Source organism: Chiloscyllium punctatum, chromosome Y (assembly GCF_047496795.1).
Source record: "Chiloscyllium punctatum isolate Juve2018m chromosome Y, sChiPun1.3, whole genome shotgun sequence".
Classification (NCBI taxonomy): Eukaryota; Metazoa; Chordata; class Chondrichthyes; order Orectolobiformes; family Hemiscylliidae; genus Chiloscyllium; species Chiloscyllium punctatum.
The window spans coordinates 1231363-1244020 of NC_092792.1; positions in this window are offsets into that span (position 1 = coordinate 1231363).

Consider the following 12658-nt stretch of genomic DNA (forward strand, 5'->3'; position numbering starts at 1 on the left):
GACAGGAGGACTCAATAGATCGGGACATAGGAGCGCCGCCCTATCAGCCAGGAGGACTCAATACATCCAGACCTAGGAGCGCCGCCCTATCGGCCAGGAGGACTGAATATATCCAGACCTACGAACGCCGCTCTATCAGCCAGGAGGACTCAATACATCCAGACCAAGGAGCGCCGCCCTATCGGCCAGGAGGACTCAATACATCCAGACCTAGGAGCACTGCCCTATCGGCCAGGAGGACACAATACATCCAGACCAAGGAGCGCCGCCCTATCGGCCAGAAGGACTCAATGCATCCAGACCAAGGAGCGCCGCCCTATCGGACAGGAGGACTCAATACATCCAGACCAAGGAGAGCCGCCCTATCGGCCAGGAGGACTCAATACATACAGATCTATGAGCGCCGCCCTATCGGCCAGGAGGACTCAGTACATCCAGACCAAGGATCGCCGCCCTATCGGCCAGGAGGACTCAATACATACAGATCTATGAGCGCCGCCCTATCGGCCAGGAGGACTCAGTACATCCAGACCAAGGATCGCCGCCCTATCGGCCAGGAGGACTCAATACATCCAGACCTAGGAGCGTCGCTCTATCGGCCAGGAGGACACACTATACATCCAGACCTAGGAGCGCCGTTCTATCGGCCAGGAGGACTCAATACATCCAGACCTACGAACGCCACACTATCGGACAGGAGGACTCAATACATCCAGAGTTGAAGCGCCGCCCTATCGGACAGGAGGACACACAACATCGGGACCTTGGAGCGCCGCCTTATCAGCCAGGAGGACTCAATACATCCTGACCTAGGTGCGCCGCCCTATCGGACAGGAGGACTCAATCGATCGGGACCTAGGAGCGCCGCCCTATCAGCCAGGAGGACTCAATACATCCAGACCTAGGAGCGCCGCCCTATCGGCCAGGAGGACTGAATATATCCAAACCTACGAACGCCGCTCTATCAGCCAGGAGGACTCAATACATCCAGACCAAGGAGCGCCGCCCTATCGGCCAGGAGGACTCAATACATCCAGACCTAGGAGCACTGCCCTATCGGCCAGGAGGACACAATACATCCAGACCAAGGAGCGCCGCCCTATCGGCCAGAAGGACTCAATGCATCCAGACCAAGGAGCGCCGCCCTATCGGCCAGGAGGACTCAATACATCCAGACCAAGGAGCACCGCCCTATCGGCCAGGAGGACTCAATACATCCAGACATAGGAGCGCCGCTCTATCGGCCAGGAGGACACAATACATCAAGACCTAGGAGCGCCGCCCTATCGGACAGGAGGACTCAATACATCGGGACCTAGGAGCGCCTCCCTATCAGCCAGGAGGACTCAATACATCCAGACCAAGGAGCGCCGCCCTATTGGTCAGGAGGACTCAATTCATCCAGACCAAGGAGCGCCGCCCTATCGGACAGGAGGACTCAATACATCGGGACCTAGGAGCGACGCCCTATCAGCCAGGAGGACTCAATACATCCAGACCAAGGAGCACCGCCCTATCGGCCAGGAGGACTCAATACATCCAGACATAGGAGCGCCGCTCTATCGGCCAGGAGGACTCGATACAACCAGACCAAGGAGCGCCGCCCTATCGGCCAGGAGGACTCAATACATCCAGACCTAGGAGCGCCGCCCTATCGTCCAGGAGGACTCGATACATCCAGACCAAGGAGCGCCTCTCTATAAGCCAGAAGGACTCAATACATCCAAACCTAGGAGCGCCGCCCTATCGGCCAGGAGGACTCAATACATCCGGACCTAGGAACGCCGCTCTATCGGCCAGGAGGACTCAATACATCCGCACCTAGGAGCGCCGCTCTATCTGCCAGGAGGACTCAATACATCCAGACCTACGAGCGCCGCCCTATCGGCCAGAAGGACTCAATACATCCAGACCTAGGAGCGCCGCTCTATCGGCCAGGAGGACTCGATACATCCAGACCAAGGAGCGCCGCTCTATAGGCCAGGAGGACTCAATACATCCAGGCCTAGGAGCGCCGCCCTGTCGGCCAGGAGGACTCAATACATCCAGAACTAGGAGCGCCGCCCTATCGGCCAGGAGGACACGATATATCCACACCAAGGCGCGCCGCTCTATCGGCCAGGAGGACACGATACATCCAGACCAAGGAGCGCCGCCCTATCGGCCAGGAGGACCCGATACATCCAGACCAAGGAGCGCCGCACTAACGGCCAGGAGGAGAAAATACATTCAGACCGAAGAGCGCCGCCCTATCGGCCATGAGGACTCAATACATCCAGACCAAGGAGCGCCACCCTATCGGCGAGGAGGGCTCAATACATCCAGATTTAGGAGCGCTTATCTATCAGCCAGGAGTACTCGATACATCCAGACCTAGGAGCGCTGACCTATCGGCCAGAGGACTCAATACATCCAGACCTAGGAGCGCCGCTCTATCGGCCAGGAGGACACAATACATCCAGACCTAGGAGCGCCGCCCTATCGTCCAGGAGGACTCGATACATCCAGACAAAGGAGCGCCTCTCTATAAGCCAGAAGGACTCAATACATCCAAACCTAGGAGCGCCGCCCTATCGGCCAGGAGGACTCAATACATCCGGACCTAGGAGCGCCGATCTATCGGCCAGGAGGACTCAATACATCCGGACCTAGGAGCGCCGCTCTATCTGCCAGGAGGACTCAATACATCCAGACCTAGGAGCGCCGCCCTATCGGCCAGAAGGACTCAATACATCCAGACCTAGGAGCGCCGCTCTATCGGCCAGGAGGACTCGATACATCCAGACCAAGGAGCGCCGCTCTATCGGCCAGGAGGACTCAATACATCCAGGCCTAGGAGCGCCGCCCTATCGGCCAGGAGGACTCAATATATCCAGACCTAGGAGCGCCGCCCTATCGGCCAGGAGGACACGATATATCCACACCAAGGCGCGCCGCTCTATCGGCCAGGAGGACACGATACATCCAGACCAAGGAGCGCCGCCCTATCGGCCAGGAGGACTCGATACATCCAGACCAAGGAGCGCCGCACTATCGGCCAGGAGGACAAAATACATTCAGAGCGAAGAGCGCCGCCCTATCGGCCATGAGGACTCAATACATCCAGACCAAGGAGCGCCACCCTATCGGCGAGGAGGGATCAATACATCCAGACCTAGGAGCGCTTATCTATCAGCCAGGAGTACTCGATACATCCAGACCTAGGATCGCTGACCTATTGGCCAGAGGACTCAATACATCCAGACCTAGGAGCGCCGCTCTATCGGCCAGGAGGACACAATACATCCAGACCTAGGAGCGCCTCCCTATCGGACAGGAGGAATCAATACATCCAGACCTAGGAGCGCCGCCCTATCGGACAGGAGGACTCAATACATCGGGACCTAGGAGCGCCGCCCTATCAGCCAGTAGGACTCAATACATCCAGACCAAGGAGCGCCGCCCTATTGGCCAAGAGGACTCAATTCATCCAGACCAAGGAGCGCCGCCCTATCGGACAGGAGGACTCAATACATCGGGACCTAGGAGCGACGCCCTATCAGCCAGGAGGACTCAATACATCCAGACCTAGGAGCGCTGCCCTATCGGCCAGGAGGACTCAATACATCCAGACCAAGGAGCGCCGCCCTATCGGACAGGAGGACTTAATACATCGTGACCTAGGAGCGCCGCCCTATCGGACAGGAGGACTCAATACATCGGGATATAGGAGCGCCGCCCTATCAGCCAGGAGGACTCAATACATCCAGACCTAGGAGCGCCGCCCTATCAGCCAGGAGGACTCAATACATCAAGACCTAGGTGCGCCGCCCTATCGGACAGGAGGACTCAATAGACCGGGACCTAGGAGCGCGGCCCTATCAGCCAGGAGGACTCAATACATCCAGACCTAGGAGCGCCGCCCTATCGGCCAGGAGGACTCAATACATCCAGACCTAGGAGCGCCGCTCTATCGGACAGGAGGACTCAACATATCGGGTCCTAGGAGCGGCGCCCTATCTGCCAGGAGGACTCAATACATCCAGACCTAGGAGCACTGCCCTATCGGCCAGGAGGACTCAATACATCCAGACCTAGGAGCGCCGCCCTATCGGCCAGGAGGACTCAATACATCCAGACCAAGGAGCGCCGCCCTATCGGCCAGGAGGACTCAATACATCCAGACCAAGTAGCGCCGCCCTATCAGCCAGGAGGACTCAATACATCCAGACCAAGGAGCGCCGCCCTATCGGCCAGGAGCACTCAATACATACAGACCTAGGAGCGCCGTCCTATCGGCCAGGAGGACTCAATACATCCAGACCAAGGAGCGCCGCCCTATCGGCCAGGAGGACTCAATACATCCAGACCGAGGAGCGCCGCCCTATCGGCCAGGAGGACTCAATACATACAGACCTAGGAGCGCCGCCCTATCGGCCAGGAGGACTCAATACATCCAGACCACGGAGCGCCGCCCTATCGGCCAGGAGGACTCAATACATCCAGACCTAGGAACGCCACACTATCGGACAGGAGGACTCAATACATCCAGACCTAGGAGCGCCGCCCTATCGGACAGGAGGACTCACAACACCGGGACCTAGGAGCGCCGCCCTATCAGCCAGGAGGACTCAATACATCCAGACCTAGGAGCGCCGCCCTATCAGCCAGGAGGACTCAATACAACCAGACCTAGGAGCGCCGCCCTATCGGACAGGAGGACTCAATACATTCAGACGTAGGAGCGCCTCCCTATTGGACAGGAGGACTCAATACATCCAGACCTAGGAGCGCCGCCCAATCGGACAGGAGGACTCAATAGATCGGGACCTAGGAGCGCCGCCCTATCAGCCAGGAGGACTCAATACATCCAGACCAAGGAGCGCCGCCCTATCGGCCAGGAGGACTCAATACATCCAGACCTAGGAGCACTGCCCTATCGGCCAGGAGGACACAATACATCTAGACCAAGGAGCGCCGCCCTATCGGCCAGAAGGACTCGATACATCCAGACCAAGGAGCGCCGCACTATCGGCCAGGAGGACAAAATACATTCAGACCGAAGAGCGCCGCCCTATCGGCCATGAGGACTCAATACATCCAGACCAAGGAGCGCCACCCTATCGGCGAGGAGGGATCAATACATCCAGACCTAGGAGCGCTTATCTATCAGCCAGGAGTACTCGATACATCCAGACCTAGGATCGCTGACCTATCGGCCAGAGGACTCAATACATCCAGACCTAGGAGCGCCGCTCTATCGGCCAGGAGGACACAATACATCCAGACCTAGGAGCGCCTCCCTATCGGACAGGAGGAATCAATACATCCAGACCTAGGAGCGCCGCCCTATCGGACAGGAGGACTCAATACATCGGGACCTAGGAGCGCCGCTCTATCGGCCAGGAGGACTCGATACATCCAGACCAAGGAGCGCCGCCCTATCGGCCAGGAGGACAAAATACATCCAGACCTAGGAGCGCCTCCCTATCGGACAGGAGGAATCAATACATCCAGACCTAGGAGCGCCGCCCTATCGGACAGGAGGACTCAATACATCGGGACCTAGGAGCGCCGCTCTATCGGCCAGGAGGACTCGATACATCCAGACCAAGGAGCGCCGCCCTATCGGCCAGGAGGACACGATATATCCACACCAAGGCGCGCCGCTCTATCGGCCAGGAGGACACGATACATCCAGACCAAGGAGCGCCGCCCTATCGGCCAGGAGGACTCGATACATCCAGACCAAGGAGCGCCGCACTATCGGCCAGGAGGACAAAATACATTCAGACCGAAGAGCGCCGCCCTATCGGCCATGAGGACTCAATACATCCAGACCAAGGAGCGCCACCCTATCGGCGAGGAGGGATCAATACATCCAGACCTAGGAGCGCTTATCTATCAGCCAGGAGTACTCGATACATCCAGACCTAGGATCGCTGACCTATCGGCCAGAGGACTCAATACATCCAGACCTAGGAGCGCCGCTCTATCGGCCAGGAGGACACAATACATCCAGACCTAGGAGCGCCTCCCTATCGGACAGGAGGAATCAATACATCCAGACCTAGGAGCGCCGCCCTATCGGACAGGAGGACTCAATACATCGGGACCTAGGAGCGCCGCCCTATCAGCCAGGAGGACTCAATACATCCAGACCAAGGAGCGCCGCCCTATTGGCCAAGAGGACTCAATTCATCCAGACCAAGGAGCGCCGCCCTATCGGACAGGAGGACTCAATACATCGGGACCTAGGAGCGACGCCCTATCAGCCAGGAGGACTCAATACATCCAGACCAAGGAGCGCTGCCCTATCGGCCAGGAGGACTCAATACATCCAGACCAAGGAGCGCCGCCCTATCGGACAGGAGGACTTAATACATCGGGACCTAGGAGCGCCGCCCTATCGGACAGGAGGACTCAATACATTGGGATATAGGAGCGCCGCCCTATCAGCCAGGAGGACTCAATACATCCAGACCAAGGAGCGCTGCTGTATCAGCCAGGAGGACTCAATACATCAAGACCTAGGTGCGCCGCCCTATCGGACCGGAGGACTCAATAGATCGGGACCTAGGAGCGCGGCCCTATCAGCCAGGAGGACTCAATACATCCAGACCTAGGAGCGCCGCCCTATCGGCCAGGAGGACTCAATACATCCAGACCTAGGAGCGCCGCTCTATCGGACAGGAGGACTCAACACATCGGGTCCTAGGAGCGCCGCCCTATCTGCCAGGAGGACTCAATACATCCAGACCTAGGAGCACTGCCCTATCGGCCAGGAGGACTCAGTACATCCAGAGCTAGGAGCGCCGCCCTATCGGCCAGGAGGACTCAATACATCCAGACCAAGGAGCGCCGCCCTATCGGCCAGGAGGACTCAATACATCCAGACCAAGTAGCGCCGCCCTATCAGCCAGGAGGACTCAATACATCCAGACCAAGGAGCGCCGCCCTATCGGCCAGGAGCACTCAATACATACAGACCTAGGAGCGCCGTCCTATCGGCCAGGAGGACTCAATACATCCAGACCAAGGAGCGCCGCCCTATCGGCCAGGAGGACTCAATACATACAGACCTAGGAGCGCCGCCCTATCGGCCAGGAGGACTCAATACATCCAGACCACGGTGCGCCGCCCTATCGGCCAGGAGGACTCAATACATCCAGACCTAGGAACGCCACACTATCGGACAGGAGGACTCAATACATCCAGACCTAGGAGCGCCGCCCTATCGGACAGGAGGACTCACAACACCGGGACCTAGGAGCGCCGCCCTATCAGCCAGGAGGACTCAATACATCCAGACCTAGGAGCGCCGCCCTATCAGCCAGGAGGACTCAATACAACCAGACCTAGGAGCGCCGCCCTATCGGACAGGAGGACTCAATTTATTCAGACGTTGGAGCGCCTCCCTATCGGACAGGAGGACTCAATACATCCAGACCTAGGAGCGCCGCCCAATCGGACAGGAGGACTCAATAGATCGGGACCTAGGAGCGCCGCCCTATCAGCCAGGAGGACTCAATACATCCAGACCAAGGAGCGCCGCCCTATCGGCCAGGAGGACTCAATACATCCAGACTTAGGAGCACTGCCCTATCGGCCAGGAGGACACAATACATCCAGACCAAGGAGCGCCGCCCTATCGGCCAGAAGGACTCAATACATCCAGACCAAGGAGCGCCGCCCTATCGGCCAGGAGGACTCAATACATCCAGACCAAGGAGAGCCGCCATATCGGCCAGGAGGACTCAATACATACAGATCTATGAGCGCCGCCCTATCGGCCAGGAGGACTCAGTACATCCAGACCAAGGATCGCCGCCCTATCGGCCAGGAGGACTCAATACATCCAGACCTAGGAGCGTCGCTCTATCGGCCAGGAGGACACACTATACATCCAGACCTAGGAGCGCCGTTCTATCGGCCAGGAGGACTCAATACATCCAGACCTACGAACGCCACACTATCGGACAGGAGGACTCAATACATCCAGAGTTGAAGCGCCGCCCTATCGCACAGGAGGACTCACAACATCGGGACCTTGGAGCGCCGCCTTATCAGCCAGGAGGACTCAATACATCCTGACCTAGGTGCGCCGCCCTATCGGACAGGAGGACTCAATCGATCGGGACATAGGAGCGCCGCCCTATCAGCCAGGAGGACTCAATACATCCAGACCTAGGAGCGCCGCCCTATCGGCCAGGAGGACTGAATATATCCAGACCTACGAACGCCGCTCTATCAGCCAGGAGGACTCAATACATCCAGACCAAGGAGCGCCGCCCTATCGGCCAAGAGGACTCAATACATCCAGACCTAGGAGCACTGCCCTATCGGCCAGGAGGACAGAATACATCCAGACCAAGGAGCGCCGCCCTATCGGCCTGAAGGACTCAATGCATCCAGACCAAGGAGCGCCGCCCTATCGGCCAGGAGGACTCAATACATCCAGACCAAGGAGAGCCGCCCTATCGGCCAGGAGGACTCAATACATACAGATCTATGAGCGCCGCCCTATCGGCCAGGAGGACTCAGTACATCCAGACCAAGGATCGCCGCCCTATCGGCCAGGAGGACTCAATACATCCAGACCTAGGAGTGTCGCTCTATCGGCCAGGAGGACTCACTATACATCCAGACCTAGGAGCGCCGTTCTATCGGCCAGGAGGACTCAATACATCCAGACCTACGAACGCCACACTATCGGACAGGAGGACTCAATACATCCAGACTTGAAGCGCCGCCCTATCGGACAGGAGGACTCACAACATCGGGACCTTGGATCGCCGCCTTATCAGCCAGGAGGACTCAATACATCCTGACCTAGGTGCGCCGCCCTATCGGACAGGAGGACTCAATAGATCGGGACCTAGGAGCGCCGCCCTATCAGCCAGGAGGACTCAATACATCCAGACCTAGGAGCGCCGCCCTATCGGCCAGGAGGACTGAATATATCCAGACCTACGAACGCCGCTCTATCGGACAGGAGGACTCAATACATCCAGACCAAGGAGCGCCACCCTATCGGCGAGGAGGGCTCAATACATCCAGACCTAGGAGCGCTTATCTATCAGCCAGGAGTACTCGATACATCCAGACCTAGGAGCGCTGACCTATCGGCCAGAGGACTCAATACATCCAGACCTAGGAGCGCCGCTCTATCGGCCAGGAGGACACAATACATCCAGACCTAGGAGCGCCGCCCTATCGTCCAGGAGGACTCGATACATCCAGACCAAGGAGCGCCTCTCTATAAGCCAGAAGGACTCAATACATCCAAACCTAGGAGCGCCGCCCTATCGGCCAGGAGGACTCAATACATCCGGACCTAGGAGCGCCGATCTATCGGCCAGGAGGACTCAATACATCCGGACCTAGGAGCGCCGCTCTATCTGCCAGGAGGACTCAATACATCCAGACCTAGGAGCGCCGCCCTATCGGCCAGAAGGACTCAATATATCCAGACCTAGGAGCGCCGCTCTATCGGCCAGGAGGACTCGATACATCCAGACCAAGGAGCGCCGCTCTATCGGCCAGGAGGACTCAATACATCCAGGCCTAGGAGCGCCGCCCTATCGGCCAGGAGGACTCAATATATCCAGACCTAGGAGCGCCGCCCTATCGGCCAGGAGGACACGATATATCCACACCAAGGCGCGCCGCTCTATCGGCCAGGAGGACACGATACATCCAGACCAAGGAGCGCCGCCCTATCGGCCATGAGGACTCGATACATCCAGACCAAGGAGCGCCGCACTATCGGCCAGGAGGACAAAATACATTCAGACCGAAGAGCGCCGCCCTATCGGCCATGAGGACTCAATACATCCAGACCAAGGAGCGCCACCCTATCGGCGAGGAGGGATCAATAGATCCAGACCTAGGAGCGCTTATCTATCAGCCAGGAGTACTCGATACATCCAGACCTAGGATCGCTGACCTATCGGCCAGAGGACTCAATACATCCAGACCTAGGAGCGCCGCTCTATCGGCCAGGAGGACACAATACATCCAGACCTAGGAGCGCCTCCCTATCGGACAGGAGGAATCAATACATCCAGACCTAGGAGCGCCGCCCTATCGGACAGGAGGACTCAATACATCGGGACCTAGGAGCGCCGCCCTATCAGCCAGGAGGACTCAATACATCCAGACCAAGGAGCGCCGCCCTATTGGCCAAGAGGACTCAATTCATCCAGACGAAGGAGCGCCGCCCTATCGGACAGCAGGACTCAATACATCGGGACCTAGGAGCGACGCCCTATCAGCCAGGAGGACTCAATACATCCAGACCTAGGAGCGCTGCCCTATCGGCCAGGAGGACTCAATACATCCAGACCAAGGAGCGCCGCCCTATCGGACAGGAGGACTTAATACATCGGGACCTAGGAGCGCCGCCCTATCGGACAGGAGGACTCAATACATCGGGATATAGGAGCGCCGCCCTATCAGCCAGGAGGACTCAATACATCCAGACCTAGGAGCGCCGCCCTATCAGCCAGGAGGACTCAATACATCAAGACCTAGGTGCGCCGCCCTATCGGACAGGAGGACTCAATAGATCGGGACCTAGGAGAGCGGCCCTATCAGCCAGGAGGACTCAATACATCCAGACCTAGGAGCGCCGCCCTATCGGCCAGGAGGACTCAATACATCCAGACCTAGGAGCGCCGCTCTATCGGACAGGAGGACTCAACATATCGGGTCCTAGGAGCGCCGCCATATCTGCCAGGAGGACTCAATACATCCAGACCTAGGAGCACTGCCCTATCGGCCAGGAGGACTCAATACATCCAGACCTAGGAGCGCCGCCCTATCGGCCAGGAGGACTCAATACATCCAGACCAAGGAGCGCCGCCCTATCGACCAGGAGGACTCAATACATCCAGACCAAGTAGCGCCGCCCTATCAGCCAGGAGGACTCAATACATCCAGACCAAGGAGCGCCGCCCTATCGGCCAGGAGCACTCAATACATACAGACCTAGGAGCGCCGTCCTATCGGCCAGGAGGACTCAATACATCCAGACCAAGGAGCGCCGCCCTATCGGCCAGGAGGACTCAATACATCCAGACCGAGGAGCGCCGCCCTATCGGCCAGGAGGACTCAATACATACAGACCTAGGAGCGCCGCCCTATCGGCCAGGAGGACTCAATACATCCAGACCACGGAGCGCCGCCCTATCGGCCAGGAGGACTCAATACATCCAGACCTAGGAACGCCACACTATCGGACAGGAGGACTCAATACATCCAGACCTAGGAGCGCCGCCCTATCGGACAGGAGGACTCACAACACCGGGACCTAGGAGCGCCGCCCTATCAGCCAGGAGGACTCAATACATCCAGACCTAGGAGCGCCGCCCTATCAGCCAGGAGGACTCAATACAACCAGACCTAGGAGCGCCGCCCTATCGGACAGGAGGACTCAATACATTCAGACGTAGGAGCGCCTCCCTATTGGACAGGAGGACTCAATACATCCAGACCTAGGAGCGCCGCCCAATCGGACAGGAGGACTCAATAGATCGGGACCTAGGAGCGCCGCCCTATCAGCCAGGAGGACTCAATACATCCAGACCAAGGAGCGCCGCCCTATCGGCCAGGAGGACTCAATACATCCAGACCTAGGAGCACTGCCCTATCGGCCAGGAGGACACAATACATCTAGACCAAGGAGCGCCGCCCTATCGGCCAGAAGGACTCGATACATCCAGACCAAGGAGCGCCGCACTATCGGCCAGGAGGACAAAATACATTCAGACCGAAGAGCGCCGCCCTATCGGCCATGAGGACTCAATACATCCAGACCAAGGAGCGCCACCCTATCGGCGAGGAGGGATCAATACATCCAGACCTAGGAGCGTTTATCTATCAGCCAGGAGTACTCGATACATCCAGACCTAGGATCGCTGACCTATCGGCCAGAGGACTCAATACATCCAGACCTAGGAGCGCCGCTCTATCGGCCAGGAGGACACAATACATCCAGACCTAGGAGCGCCTCCCTATCGGACAGGAGGAATCAATACATCCAGACCTAGGAGCGCCGCCCTATCGGACAGGAGGACTCAATACATCGGGACTTAGGAGCGCCGCTCTATCGGCCAGGAGGACTCGATACATCCAGACCAAGGAGCGCCGCTCTATCGGCCAGGAGGACTCAATACATCCAGGCCTAGGAGCGCTGCCCTATCGGCCAGGAGGACTCAATACATCCAGACCTAGGAGCGCCGCCCTATCGGCCAGGAGGACACGATATATCCACACCAAGGCGCGCCGCTCTATCGGCCAGGAGGACACGATACATCCAGACCAAGGAGCGCCGCCCTATCGGCCAGGAGGACTCGATACATCCAGACCAAGGAGCGCCGCACTATCGGCCAGGAGGACAAAATACATTCAGACCGAAGAGCGCCGCCCTATCGGCCATGAGGACTCAATACATCCAGACCAAGGAGCGCCACCCTATCGGCGAGGAGGGATCAATACATCCAGACCTAGGAGCGCTTATCTATCAGCCAGGAGTACTCGATACATCCAGACCTAGGATCGCTGACCTATCGGCCAGAGGACTCAATACATCCAGACCTAGGAGCGCCGCTCTATCGGCCAGGAGGACACAATACATCCAGACCTAGGAGCGCCTCCCTATCGGACAGGAGAAATC